General features: G+C 36.9%; 1 protein-coding gene across 1 annotated transcript in view; it reads right to left on the bottom strand.

Annotated features, from left to right (window-relative positions):
* LOC140229166 (protein O-mannosyl-transferase TMTC2-like) overlaps positions 1-16,700 on the bottom strand; it is a 110,039-nt gene that overhangs the window by 74,188 nt on the left and 19,151 nt on the right. The gene's annotated exons all lie outside the window — the stretch shown is intronic.

The following is a 16,700-nucleotide window of genomic DNA, read 5'->3' on the forward strand; positions in this document are numbered from 1 at the left end:
CCTCTCACAGAATGGGGAATGGGATTGGACGTACAATAGATTACATGGATCAAATCAACAAACAGAAAGCAGAGGCGGTTTCAGACTGCAAAGTTTTCATCATAGAAGACGTAAATACAAGGGTAAGTCAAGCTTCGCCCTGTCCATGATATTTCAGAGGAAAACTGTTTAGAATTCAAAAAAAAAAATCAAAACAAAACTCAAATGAAAAACATGTCGAGACCATGATTGGCCAAGCCTGTATCTGAATGCTTTAACTATGGCAGAACAAATATATGATTCTAGTTTGCTTTAAGAATCACTATTACAAATTAGATTGATTACCATGAGACAGGTCGTTTTAGTGCATTAAATTAGTCAAATTTTCACCATGGCTTACTAATACTAACACATTTCAGCCTGATATTGCTCAAATGTGTAACGTGTGTTGTGCATTTGCAGGGTATAATGCATTGATATGTCACACATGTATACAATAAAATGCATATTCTTCTGAAATATGTTACTCTGATAAATATATTGAATGTCACAGATTTCTGACCATTACCTAAACCATTACAGAGTTTCGGAATGGAATAGTTACCTCACCGTAAACAAAGCTGATACTTTTAATAACTTTGATAATCTCACTGTCTCATCTACATCTGCATTTGGCAATAACATCATCATTATTTGCATTGTTTTATCTGTCCGTGGGAGTACCTCCTAGATTATAGGCCTATATTATACCTACTGAAATCAATGAAATAGTTGTACACTCAAACATCTACTTTAATGATGGGGGGGGGGGGGGGATACACATCAGAGACTGGACTAAAAGAACTATAAATTGGTTGATTTAAATTTTAATCCCTCATACTGATATCTTATCATGAGCAAAATCAGCTGAAGACCTTACACTGTATATCAAATTAATCCACCAAGTTTCACAAACAATATTTCTATAGTTGGTGCTGTGTCTTGTTACCTTATTTTGATCTTCATTGTTAGTGTTTCACAGGGTATATGAGTAAAACCAGATCTATCTTTTGAGCCCTTTCCGGTTCATGAATTGCCTGTTTCAGTCGTGACAGTCGCAGTTTCTTTCTATTTTAGTTTAGATGTAATTAATGCAACCATGCAATTTCATCTAATCGTTATCTAATCTAATAAAAGCAAAACCAAAATTGTCAGTTTTAAAAAGAAAGAGGAACATTAATATCATCATTTTTATGTGTTGTTCACAGCATAGATGATGTAACAAGTTTGGTTTAACTATATGTATACATGCTTTTAATTCATTGATTTGATTCTCATTTATTATAGTATAGTGAACTATTGTGTACTTAAATCATTTGTAATTTTCTAACATTCTGTGATGTTCCTTGGAAGGAAAATAAAAAAATATTGAAATTGAAAAAAAAAAGTAGATTCAAAGCAGTAAAATTTGGAGGTGCCAAATAAAAGATGACCAGGTGATATATATATATATATATATTTTTTTTTTTTTTTTTTTCAGCAAAATTCTCTTCAGGATTTCATTCACTCACAAACAAGAAAACAAGCAAAGGGAACACTGAACCAGCAGAGAACAATTATTCTATCAGCGCACAATAAATGCCGAATTGATTTAGGGTTATAGAGGTCCTAAACTTCTCCTGCAAGACAACAATGTTGTTAGCCTGCCAGAGTTGCTGTAGTGTTTTTGAAAGAACATTCAACTCTACTTACCTCCCAAAGAGCAATTAATTTCCCAGATTCTAGTAATAAACTTCCTGCCAGTATAACCACATGACAAAGTCATGTGTTTTTTGGTTTAGTTTCATTGGTTTTTGTTTATTGCCAACCTCAAACACTTCTCATGTTCTTCCATGGAAGGGAAAGGGTAAATCATTGCATTTATTAGGCGCTGAGCATGACAGAGTACATTACACTCAGCTTGTCTTAAAAAAAAAGAACACATATATACACAGAGACAGACAGACAGACAGACAGACACACACACACACACACACACACACACACACGCACTTAAGAGCACCGCGACAGCAGATCATTAACCTTTTGACAAACAGATGACAAGCTATTCACACTACTTTCCCTTGACAAATTACCGGTACATTGCTGAGGTTTTCAAAATTTCCCCCCTTTTGACTGTCCCTGTCATGGGTGCAGTATGATGAACATGGATTATAGAGAGAAAAAGGTTTTCATCCTTTTCAAACACCTATATGTCAAAGTCAATATCTCTCTAACATAAGATTTCTTCTCTCAACAGTCCAGCACTTCACATCCTTTCTACCTGAAAACTTGCAAAGAAAAATACATGGATCTCGTACCGGCCTCCTAATCGCATCACCGCCTACAGGGCAATTAATTTCTTCACTTTTGATGATAAAAATCCGGACAGGGGGTTTCATATTGAACCCAACAGCTGCACTCTGCTTGTAGTTTATTTTTCTCTTTGGCAGGTCATGTTCAGAATTTCCAGTGCATGCTCCTGAGAATGTGCAAAGCCTGTCGCCATGGCGATGCTATGTCAACCGACTCTGCATGTTTTGTACATGACAGATCAGTGCTTGCATGTCTCTAGCTCACATTTTGACTGTGATGAGCGGACGAACTCACAAATACTTCCTCTATCCTAGACTGAGGCTTTTGATAAAACAAAGAACCCACAGAGAGTGAGTGTAAAACAATATCAAACATACACACAAACAAAACTTCTTGCAGATATATCAAAATGCAGATGATAATGCATATTTTAATCCCCCACCATTTCTTTCTTTGACAGAAACTGCATCAAAAAAAAAAAAAAAAAATCCCAAGTCTTAGTTTCAGTTTTCAAAGCACATGAAATGTATGCTCACTGAATACTCGGCAGAGGAATGTAACCAATCTCCCTCTCTCTAATAAATATCTCTGTCTAATTATGAACTTACTGTTGTATTGTGATATTCTGTTGCAGGGGCCCCAAGAATAACATATATAAATAAATAATAAATAAACAGGAAATCAGAAAGCAGGGCAGATGAAAAAAAACAAAAAAAAACAAAGCATGACCCAAACATATCTGATAATGTGTGAGATGAAAATGCCATAGCAGCTGCCGTTTCAGCATAGAACAGTCAGTATACAGGAATCGGCAGATTTGTACGCAAAGTGTGTGAACCATGTGATGAATGTAAAAAGATGGATCCAGGTGGAACTGACATCGTCTGGATCTTTAACTACTATTTACTTTATCTACCATGGCTATCTATCTTCAGAGTTCTACTACCATGGGAAAATATTGCAACACTGAGAGAGTCACAATGTTTGAGCTTTTCACACTGTGATTTAAAAAAAAAATGGCAAAGTTTAAAATATCAAAGTTTAAAATATCATGTCTTTGCTATACCATGATGTGAATGCATAACTGGCTTAGCAATGTGCTGCACCCAACGATGGCTAATGGCTATGATATAACAATATCCTGGGTAGTGCAGCTGCATGTTAGGCATCCATACAGCAAGAGGAAGTCACCTGACAAAAGTTATTTTATTGCAATGAGCAGTCTCATTGCAAAATGTCACAGTTAACTTCAAGCATAATTTCACAAAGGTGTGTGATTTTTCTGGCAGTGTTTTCGGTAGCAACCTGCACCAAAATTGTAACATAAAACTGGCTTGGTTAAAGAAACAGTGGCATTTCCCCCCTCCCCCATTTTGTGAGATACGTTGTAATACAAGCAGCCTAATGTGCTCATATGTGCAGAATGTAGGAAGAGGAGGGTTAAGCTGCAGTGAGTGCATTTCTGTTTGGAGACAACGTCTCCCATTTTGACGTTCAGAGCTGCTAATCCCTTCTTGCCACTTGACGGTAGAATAGCCGCAAAAAAAAGATGGTAAGGAACATGGAAAAAATGTTCTGCGTCATCATCATCATCATCAAGATTTCTCACAGCCTATGTCGAATCTGTCATCACTAGCACATTTTCTTCATCGGCTGTTTATTTTTCTCCAAACCATCTCCAGACCCAATGTGAGAGGCAAAATGGAACCAACCAGCAAGGGAGTCACACTCCTTCCATTATCTGGGGCAAAATGTGAAACATTAATCTCTTCATGGGTGAAATAAATGTGGGACAAAGAGGTTCCTAAAAAAGACCGCCATGTAATTTATGATTGTGTGATTTTCAGACTCAAACAAAACTGAAGGTAAGAAAATAGAAATTGGAATAGAATCTTAAAGGTTAGGTGCACGCAGTCTCCCTTTGATTTAACTCAGTTGCATTCTCGAATACAAAATTTTACTTTGCAAACTCACTTTTTACTCAATGAATCCCTCTTAATCATTCCGCATATCAAAAAAAAAAAGTGACCCTAAACACATAAGGACACAATGCCATCTGTGGATGTTTAAATTGTGAAAGAATGATCTAACAGGAACAGATATGGTATACAAACATACAAACGTTCCTTCACGGACATGTATGCTTTATGATAATATCCCCAAATTACTGTATTTGTATCTCATATCTGTCTGTGCCAATCTTTGACTTCCAAAGAATACACTTCAACATAACCATTTACAGTTTTTACACATACAACTGTACATTGCTTTCTAAATGCACTAGTATGTCACTAATGCAACATTAATCTTTTATGGCTCACAGAAAACAGAAATGTTGGACAAGGGCTGCCTACAAGGGAAATAGACTGTAAGATTTATGCTAACATATTTTACAACATCATGTGGATGTCCTGATTGTTTGAAAAGTGAGTACTAAACAAAAGAGGCCATTTTTTTTAACAGGTAAGCTTTTTATTGGTAGAAATTATACATTCCATTAATCTACGCTAGAATGATGCTTTTAATAGATTGGCAAGTACTATGGCAATCTAAAATGTAGCAAATCATGAGGTTTGAGCTAATATAGCTACAGTTTGTTTTCACCTGCGAATATCCTCATTAGCCTTTAGTCTTTTTCAAAATCTTCCATTGAAGCAATTTACTTTCACTCTGTACTATCTACTTTACTACAGCAGAGCAGCAGAATGCAGAGTCTGATGTTGTCCATGGTCTAATGTTGTGTGTGTATGTGTGTGTGTGTGTGTGTGTGTGGTTTATAATAGGACTCCCATATTCATGTGACATTATTAAGCCTGAAAACTAGCCAGTTTTCTTAGGATTCTCTCTTGAGGTTTATCAGTGAATGAAATTTCTCTCCCCCCCCCCCAAATTTGAGAATATAGTCATTGCTTTTTAAATGATTTAAACACCAGTATCAAACATATATCATCTATATTGAGTAGCAGGTATTCTGAATTGCAATTGTTTTATGTTGTTTTCCTTCATTCAACAACAGGATGAATTAGTCTCGCCTCCTGATTTCAGTCTAGCCACTTCCACAAATATGGAAAAAAAATCAAACCCTCAAAATATATTCACACATAAATCTCTTGGGGTTTCCAGATTGCACATTTCCTCTGGTCATATATAAAGGCAGCACAAAACAGGGATCTATTTCAGAAGTTTGTGACATTGCCATGGTGATGGGGCTCTTCTACTGAAGCTTGTTTGGGCTGTCTTCAGGCAAGAGACCAAGGAATGTCAAGGGGATGGAGGGAACTTATTTACAGGCCATACAGTAGGTCAGACACTTTTGAAAGACTGCTACACAACTACCGAGAAAAAAAGAAAGAAATATGCAGCATAAACAAACACAATATTATCCTGATTAAAATACCGTGCCAGATCTGGCCTAGCAATGGTTAGCTTTGGGTATTTTGATTTCTGAGCAATCCCCAGAAGGTCAAAATATATTCTTGCCTATCAACAAATTACCCATTGAAGCAAGCGATTAGGTATATTGTAATTTAGCCATCAATATAGTCTGCATTTATTTCAGTCAAAACAATACAACAGTTAACAATTTCTACATGTTATATCTATGATATATTCCACCTATATATCTCTCTTTATGTTTACCTACATAAACATATGTAGGTACACATTCATGTACTTATATGTCTCCAGTAGATACTTCATTTCAATCTATTTCATGCAGACTTAATTTGGTGACTACAGGTTCTTTACAGAGCATCATTCCTATCAATTCCATGGATAGATATCATCATCATTTACTACAAATGCCTATTCTTTCTCAAGTTCTTGATCTTCCTTCTATTGCTTTCTGCATTGATAATGCTCTCCTTCATCGAGGGAAGTTCTAAGCAAAAATTGGATAAAACTTGAAAAAAGACAACAGTGAGTTTATCACACTGTTATCAGAGTAAATGCTTCATGATTGACAGTGACGATCCATGCCTTAAACACTTCATTCATGGGCTGGTCTCAAGAGGGGACAAGAACAAACTAGACTTTGTCCATCTTGATCCCCTATTTGAATTCAGCACCAATGCAGACCTACACTAATATTATTTGTATTTTTCTTTCTTCTTGGCAGAACCGTTTCCACGTCTTTGACAGGGAATGAAATAGACGGCTATGAACAGCTCCTCCCATGGCGCTGCGAAAAAGGTGTCTCAAACATTATTGTAAACATCAAAATTACCTCATGACCCCTGTGTCCTCACGAGTACATGTACATTGTACTTCCAGTCTAAAGAGCGTTCATTCATTTGTTTTGCATATCAAGTAGATCTCATTTCTGAATTCTACTGACAAAGTAGTGTCATTGTAGTATCAATGCACCTGAAGGTGTGGTGCTTCCCATCAACAAAAAGACAAAAGGTATTGACCACCAAATCTTGATTCTTTGTTTTCATCTTCCATCTGACAAGATGGCTGGATAGCCCACATTCAGCTGCACTAGCTGGTCTGCTATGGGGTCCAGTTGTGAGAGCTAGGGGTGGACCACTTCGCCAGGTCATGCACCCTGCTCTTTGTGATGAATGAATGAAGCAGGATCTTTTATGAGCATTGGTTGTGACTCTAGCATACAGGTGCCTACATTTTGTGTCCTATCTTCAAGACCATTTCAATGTGATGTTACTGTGGCCACACACAATCTCAGAAGAGAATGGTCACATACCTTGACTCCTATCACTTGTAAAGAAATAAACACAATCAGAACAAAGCATCATCATTTTATACCCAACTTTATAAAGAGGACCCGATGTTTTCAGTCTTAAGTATTACATTCTTCACATAGGATGAGCTGAAGATAGGAAGAAAACTCTTTTTCATTCACAGTGAAATGAATAATATCAAGGAATAAAGTTTGGAGGATTGCTCAAGATGTGAAGGTCATGTGACTATCGAACACTCAGTCTTTCATAATATACTGTATACGACATATATTTCAAAGGTTTTCAATTTTTGTGAATTTCACGAGTCAGGTGTTAACAGCTGCAAATTTTAAAACATGAGACAATATCAATTTGATTCTGACATGAATGTGATGTGCACATGTACATTTCTCTGTCCATTGCTGTACTCTACGATCATGAATTTAGCAATACATGAAATTATTAGGAAGTCCTGATTTAAAAAACAAAACAAAACTGAAACAAATTAAACTTGATAAATGCATGGGGTATTCAGTATTCAGATTTGCTTAACCTGTTGAGGATGAGTCCTGAATATACTTGGGCAGGTGTCTGTAGGAAATGCATGTTGTAGCAAAATCAGTCTTTCCTCAACAGGTTAAATCATTCAATAATTCGCTGCTTCTTCAGTTTCATATCTCTGTAGTTCATGTCATTCAAAGTTCTCTTTGGGATATTTCACCCTGGTCGATGTACATTCTTTGTATGCAAATAAATTAAACAGAGAAATGTGATTTACAGATTTTTTAGAGCAATGTACTTCTGGTAAAGTCTGTGAGTATATATTTCACTATTCCCCAAACCCCATGCCATGACCTCCCACCAAGAACCCCATAAAATAATTGCAATCACCCATGCTTTTCTTTGAGAAATCTACCCTGTCATTAGTGCATTTACAAATGTTTTTTGAACCAACTTGAGGCCAGCCGTGTGTGCACACCACTACCAGACAATATCGCAACACAGCAGGGTGTGTTGAAGGGGTGTGAGCATGGCGACCATGAGTCAGGCAAGAGCTTTTCCACTTGACAGGGAAAATTTGCCCATTTCCATCAAACCCTTGATTAGGTTTGATTTACGCATGAATAATCACATGTCTTCCAAGCACAAAAAAATTCTCTGCATGCATCCTTTCTCCTGATCCGTCCATCAAACTTGATGCAAGCTGTGTTGGACCAGTGTGCTGTATTTTTTCTTGGTCATTTCACTTTGTAGCAGTATGCCTTTCTTCCACATGCTATAATGAAATGGAAAGAGAAGCTGTTTAACCCTGTTATCCCCACTTCCTTACTGCCTGTGCACAATACCAATGACATCTTATAACAAAATGGGCCTCAGAGAGTTTAATCATCACTGCTCTAAACTCAATTAAACTTTCAAGCCCCAGTGAAACCTATTCAGCCTGACCACCACAAAAAAAAAAAAAAAAAACCTCAACTAAGAATGAAAGAAAGAAAAAAGTCTCAATAGAATGCTGAAATTTTCATCAAGCATGTGCAAGGACAAAAGTACCCTGTGGAAATGTTGCTTGAAATATGGAAATAAATTAGGGAAAAGGACAACTGATAAATGGGAATTTGATCAAAATCGAGTAATTATAGTAGAACATCACCGCAACTTGAATGCTGGGAGAAATAATAGACTTGATATCCCATGGGGACCACAAAATGGATGTTTTTGTCATATGATGCCTGAGAGAAATTTTCCTCTGTCCTGTACCACATGGAATATAACAAATATCACATGATCTCAGAAGATGGATTTTTTTACATGACTCTCCTCAAGGCTCACTCAATTATGAATTTAAACAATAATTCCAATCATGGGAAATGAAAAAAAAAATCACAAAGATTCAAGAAGAATCGTCCTTTTCATCTGTGAAGTAAATAAAAGATATTCTCAAGAGACAGGATGTATTTGAGACACACGTCCATAACAAGAAGTCTGATGAAGCAATCATGGTGGACAAATTGCCAGGAGTTTAACTGTCATTATTTTGTCATCAGTTGGCTGGAATCTCCACAATGAAAATGTCATATGATCTTTTCTGAATATTGCATCTTTTGACATAAGTATAAATGGTTATAACATTTTATGCTGTATGAAACAGAAGATATGTCCATCTGGAAACCAACTCCACCTCATAAGATCAGTCAAAAAGAAACTGTTTTTCTATTCTAGAATACCCTTTTCATGGCAAAACTTATGATGGCTTTTGGCAATTTTTGGCACTGTCCATTTTTATCTGTAGATTTAAAGGACAAGTACACCTTCATATACATAAGGATTGAGAGAGTGCAGCAATATTAGTAGAACACATCAGTGAAAGTTTGGGGAAAATTGGACAATCCGTTCAAAAGTTACGAATAGTTTAAGTATCTGCGCAGTCACTGCTGGAAGAGAAGACTACTACAGTGTATGATGTCACATGCGTACAACTACATAAGGAAAATAAAAAGAGAATTTCACAAAACTTTACTTTTTGAATAAAGTGTACATTTCTTCGACTTGCTACTGACGTATGTTAAGGGTAATATTATTCCCCCTGCCTTCTGAAAGAGAGAAGTCCAGTGTTCTTTTGTTATGTGAGAAAAATGGAAATATGTTGAATTTTCTTTATTCTTTCTTTATATAGTTGTACTCATGTGACATCACAAGGTATAGTAGTCTTTTCATCCAGCCATGACTGAGCAGAAACTTAAAAAATTCATAACTTTTGAACAGATTGTCCGATTTTCCTCAAACTCTCACTGATGTGTTCTACTAATATTGCTGCATTCACTCAACCCACATGTCTATGAAGGTGAACTTGTCCTTTAAATGATAACATGGTTAAGATTCTCACTAAAAATGTCATGACATTAAATGAACACATTACTACTAGTACTATCACTAATTTAGTGATGAGACATAATTTTCTCCATGATGAATGAGCAACCTATAATCTTTACTCTTGGACTGATAACAAAAAGAAAATCATAATGACCGTACTCCTTCTGAAGGAAGCATTTCCTCTATGTGAGAAAAGATATCTTGCCCATGTTTCATATGTGTGGATATTATGTTAATTGCGGAATATGTAATATGGGTACATGCACTTCAACCTGGCAAAGCAGTGTGGTTGCCATGGCAACACGGTGGAGTCACCACAGAGTCTATAGACTTAGGAAGCATGTCTCCGTACGCTTACATAGAATAAGCAGACTCCCACGATCCTGACTGGTGGTACACCAAGGAACATCTACTTCCACGCCACATGCTGGGAGTAATCTTTACTGTTGGATTAGTGGAATATGGAACACTGGCATCTTCCAGAAATGTACAGGAAACTGCTTTGATGGTTACATGTATTAAAGGTTTAAAGAGCACCTTCTTTTAAAAGTGGATGAATATGATCCTTGCTTGATATTTCAAATACTTCTGCCACATATACTGAATTTTAGCAGAGATCCACCTTTTATCCTTGATAAAGTAGCTCAAAAAATCCTCAAAATTTTATTTTGAATGTCGGAGATTCCATCAAGGAGAATTTGGCGAACATTCCATGCAAACAATTAACCATAACACTCTGAAAGGTTAAATTATTTCCAATTCATATGCAGTGAAAGGAAAAGGAAATAGGACCATTCACACTTTTTCCCACGTCTCGGCTGAATTAACATCCTGGCGAAAACTGAATAAATACAGCACACACATCACAAACACAAAGAAGATTTAATACCAGGTGTTTGCTGGATATCAACACTAAACACTCATTTTTTACAGTCCTTCTCTTTCATCTGCTATCTCTACATATTATCACTTTGATACCGGTACTCACGACGAAACAATATGGTAATATCAAAACATGCATTATCGTCGATCCATACAAATTCATCTTCCCATGCCTCCAAAATGAAAAAGAGCCAAAACAACAACACCAAACAGTATAAACTACGGTTGTGAAGCTGGAGTACACTGCACTCTGGAATGGCATTATGCTTCTTGAGCAATCTTTTATTTTTTATTTTTTCCCCCTCTTTAGTTCAAGAATCAGATATCTCATTGGCACATGCCAGCATTTGCTGAATGTGTGAACTCAGGACTGACAATTGATTGGGCAGATTAGGTGCGCTAATCCGGTGAATCCTTTGACGCTTATTTCCGCACATGGAATAACACAAGAATGGAGGGAAACGGTTCACTGGCTTTGACAAGGGGGTGAGATTAGACCAAGAGAAAACGTGACAATCTGCACGTACTGCATTAAGAAAAATTCTGGCCAAACGAGATCAAATGTTGGCGACAGCAGCTGCGTGTTACATCTTCATGCGTGCATTTTAGGCCGATCGAACCACGAGTCACAAACATTGTGAGATTATAATGTACCCCTATGAATGGAGTCAGTCTTAAACAATTTATCACCATGAGGTCCACTGAAAGTTGATATCATTGTAAACTTGGTTGCTAGGTCAGGCAGGCCGTTTTGTAGCGGCGAACCAATTCCACGAAAGAGAACACTGCTATAATGTGATTACAATATTAGTTAGCTGGACGCATATGTTAATTTCCTGCATCTTATCTTCTTCTGAAGTGATGTAAAGTGTATTAAAGTAAATCAGAAAGAGTAGACACTGTTGACGTAGCAACAACTTTTTCTTCCCATACTAGTCATGTGAACAACTACTGGGGGCATCAGGGGTAAGAGTGTACAGTAATAAATGAGTATATTAAAAAAAAGAAATTACATTTCCATTATTGATGTGACCTATGAGTGCCACTACATGATAAAAATTTGTGGCTACCACCTCCTTTCTGAGGTGTCTTTCATGCTCAGGAAAACACAAGAGGATTATAAAACACTTGAAAGCCTACGCATATTCCAGCAAGCATGACTACACTCACATTTTGCTCTCAGTATACAGTATTCATATTTCCCTTGCACCTGTTGAGAACAGTTTGGTTTCCATGGCAGTCATAACTAACTATGGAATACCTTGGTTATAGTTTTTAATCATACTTGATTGATCACAACAAACATTTACCTCGAACGGAAAACGAGTGTTTGGGTTCAAAGTCAAGAGAAATTCTTTCCCGTGTCACCGCTCAGAAAATGCACATTTATTGTATACATTAAGAACATCTCTGTATCACAACCTACTTGAGCACATTGGGGTGTGCCCTGAACAGGAAAAACAGAAATGTATGGCATTAATCAAAGAGAATAATTGTCAAATATTCTGATGCAGGGTTGCAGGAGTTCTTAGCATGCAGCACTGACCTGTAAATTTTGTGCAGCGAAATTCATGTCTCGAGTTTGAAATAGCACATTAAAAAAAGGGGGGATTTCAATTCAAACAATACCCAGCCTTCAATGAATAATGAATATGTTTTTCAGAAGTCTACATCGTGATTGGCCCAAATTTTTATACTCTTGTTATTCTTCGCCATCGCTCTACTACACTACACATTCATCACCGGAGGCATATGGCTCAAATGTTTTCCGCATCCTTGACTGTGTTTGGGTTTGACGGACCAGGTGCTGGATTCCAAGTCATAAAGGGAAATGCCTTGCCATTTGCCTTGGAGTGCCAACTCCCCCCCCCCCCCCCCCCCCCACTTTGAGTTCAGTGGTATGGTCAGCAGGTGTACCCATACACTGCTAGGAGGTGGGTGTTACAAAATACACCTCATTTGGAAGCTGGACATGCTTTCTTCATATATCTAGGGGAGGGGGGTCTCATTTGTTTCATGATAGATTGATAAAATTTTGAGTGGTAAATCTGTAGTCTTTAAGGACCTTTCAGCAGAGTGGGAACAGATGAACACCACTTGCAAATTTCAGGTCTGGAGAGAAACAAGTTGGTCTGCTTAGATATGAAACACAAAAAAACACTGAATCTCTCATGTATTTCATATAATTTTGTGATTTTTTTATTTTTCAAAACACAAGTGTGTCTATGGTAAATTATTCACAGGTGTGAAACCTTTTGAGAATAGAAGCAACATTCACTCCTCTCTGTAGGTACCTATGCACATCCAATATCTCACAGAAGCATACACAATGTGTATATCCCAAAATATGAAGTCTACACGACAATAGAGGTATAGATAATCGTTTGTCTCGCAAAGAAGATCGTAAGTAAGCAAACTTACAATTTTCTTTGTGAGACAAATAATTATCTGTACTTCTATAGTCATATAACTCACCATGATGTTCATTGTCTTCACAAGTATGAAACCTACATGTCAAAAGCACAGTTTTCTCTTGAAGTGCTAATCAGTACTGCAGAGTCTACGGGCAAAGAACTATTTCTGTCTTTTAACCCTTTGTACACACTGAGTGGGCTAGATTGCTACAGAAAACCCCATAGCATTGTAGACACTGTCTAAATGCCTTGGCATAGAAAGGGTTAATATAAAATCAACCTCACTCCATACAGACTTCAGTCCCTCTACAAAATTACCCATCACAATACAAGGAAAATATTAGATCTCTTCTGAATGCTGCGAAAGGAATTTCACAAGTGACTCATGACTTTGATTCTCTATCCTTACCGGTCAGTGTTGAGGTCTGAATCTCCATTCACTTCATTTGAATGCATAGAGCATGCTTTCTTTAACTCCTCAATTGTACTCACCCTCCGGAACACCAGTATTCTCACGCTTCGTGTTTGCTTAGAGTATTTCGCTGGTGAAATCTCACTTGAGCAAATCCCTTGTGAATGGTATTATAGCAGAAAGCATATTGACACAATATAATCAGGCTTCCAGTGCTTATTAAAACATATTTGTTGTCAGGAAAAGTGTTTATTTTCAATTCAGCTTGTACAACACTGATGAAAACCAGGTGTCTGAGCTGATTCTATTTTTCAGATTTGTGGCGAAGTCAAAATTGCTCATCCATAACTATTATGTGCCTTTCCTGTAAAATGCAAAAGCCCTTGTTGACTTCCTACAGAATGAAAGAATTCCATACACTGGTCTAAAAAACTAAATATTTTGACAATACTGAGGCAAGTCAGACCAGGTGTTTGAATTCTGTTCTTTGATACTTCACTGGGAGATTTTAAGATGATCTGCCCACTTTTACTATTTACACAAACTGGAGAAAAAGATAGGAATCATTATGCTGACACACATGTGAAATTTGGGAATGAAAGGAAATAAGGCAACATGCTGATATCATCACACAGAACATCAAATCTGTTCCATCATGTCGATCTAATGCACTGGATCACAACCAAGTTTTCTATGACACATAAATACGAGGGTCTTTTTGTGCTATATATTCTGTTTCACAAGGTAAGGTAAGAAAACCAAATATATGGAACCCATGTAAATTCTTTTTTTTTTTGTCTCAGCCAATAACATGAAGTTGAAAAATTTGAATTTTCAGTTTAAGATAAGAAGTTATGGCAGTTTGTGTCATATATTTCAACTTTATATAGCCCCATTTACACTCTGAGAAATTAATGTGTGTTTTTTTTTTTCCAAAATGGTCTATTCTGAATAAAAATACAAATCCACTGCAGTGATTGTACACAGTATTTTATGACTTGTTAGTTTGCTATCCACCACATCTACAAAGTGGGTACTGATTGTTTCTGGAAAGGTTTGCCATGCATATTTCATGTTGTTTATGATGCTTTTGATAAAAATATGACATATAAAACAAGGATGTCCTTTGTACAAGCAATATAAAAACATATGACACTTTAAATCAATTTATATATGCACCAGGTACAATTTCATTCTTATTGGTTAAGTTCAGCTTTACAAGACTGCTTGGTAAGAAAACAGACCATAAGAATTTTTCTTCAGCTTTGCTGTTACCTGTATCAAGCAGTAAAATTTTCAAATTCATGTATTCAGTCATTGAATCACAAACAAAGTCTTGACAATATTGTGTTTGAAGCTGCTAAAGAAATCATGAAATGGAATCTACACTTAAATAAAAAATGGCCTATCAGTCATTTCTACCCACAAAAAGCCCTGGGAATAAAGAGCTTAGGATCTTCACCATCTCAGATTACTATTTTACAGTCCTCCTCACAGATCAGTGTTACAATCAATTCCTGAAACCGAATTCTTGTGCTAAGTGTCATCATGACTTTTGTGTGATGCAATGCAATAAAACATTGATATCTTCAACATCAAACTTGCTTCAATGTTCGCTGGATTACCAGTCCATGATTTTACATACTCCCACCACTCAAAGTGGAGAACCCAAATACTTACACCCCTCGTAGATAACAGCAGCATGATAGACCCTACGGAAGCCTCTTCGATGATTAAAACTGTGGCACTTTTGAAAGCAGCCACAACCTGCCCATAATATGTAGCCTTGTGGAAAACACAATTGTTTGGGTTTTACATTGTTTCCAGGCATGAATAGCCCCTCTCCTGCAATCACCACTCTTCATGTGACAAACACATAGATCAATGTGAAATGTGCAGTCAAACATTTTTATCTGCCACAAACATATGATTAATGGCTCCAAAAGAAATTGAATAACATTTGAGTGCATGAAATGATTTTTATGAGCATCATCTTCATTATGAATTTGGCTCCCCACATTGAGAGGATAGAGGCAGAGAGATGGATTCATGAACACAAAGCAAAGTTTCTTGTGAGAGGGAGCGTGCAAGCAGTACGTTCCTTCCTTTTGGTACAAAGATTACACTATCAAAATCAGAGTTCAAATGAGGTAAATCTCTGCACAAATCTTAGCGCAGTACTCCAGCTCACTGTAAGGTATGATAAAAAAACACCTTGGCCTTTCTTCTCTGTAGTGTATGTCCCTATATAGAGCTAGAGGGTACATTTTAGAAGCCATTGATATTGGTAAAAATGATATTGTCCTCATTACAGGAGAAAATGTTTGATTCATACCAATCAAAATTTGACTTGAGGAAAGGTTTGATCCAAGACAATATGATAACATACATTCATTCAGAGATATATAAAATGCAATCTACAAGCAATCTAAATTCTATCAGTGTTTCAAAATAAAAGAAATATTGGTGAATAAAAACTAATGCATAAGTGAACAGTTCCCTTAATTGTGCAGGATAAGAAAACTTATCTGGCAAATCTTGTGGCATGAAACTAACCAAGGGTATGGTTTTGGGGGTTGTTTCTCTCCCTCTCTCCCTCTCTCTCTCTCTCTGAGAGAGAAAAATCTCCTTTTACATTCCTCATAGACACCTGTCTATGGAATACTCTGGAGCTACCCCGGGGTAGAAACGAGGAGAATCTCGTCTCCCGTTTTCCACCATCCCGTGTTCGGCACAATTGGAAGGAACAGGGAGCCCCCGGATTAAACGTATCTTGTTTCCGTATTTCGGTGCTGGCTGCTTCCATTAGCAATGCAAAAATATACTCGTAATCGCAAAAGCCCGGGAAATAAATCAATAGAGTGCTGCATTGGATGTGATGTTTATGACACTTACAATTGAATCACGAAGCTCTTGAGACCTGCGCTAATTCGGTTCTCGTTTGAAAATTGAATTGAAATGTGCCAGGCTGTAAAAACAAGTCTGTAAACTTCTTAGGGCTAATTTTCTCTCCCTTCACAGTATGAGTGAGTTATCTCTCTAATAAAGACCCTCAGGAAACAATCCCATGCATAATCAAATAAGCAGTCATCAAGTCTTTGTCTGCACACTCATTAACTCACAATT

This window comes from Diadema setosum, chromosome 5 (genome assembly GCF_964275005.1).
Source record: "Diadema setosum chromosome 5, eeDiaSeto1, whole genome shotgun sequence".
NCBI classification, from domain to species: Eukaryota; Metazoa; Echinodermata; class Echinoidea; order Diadematoida; family Diadematidae; genus Diadema; species Diadema setosum.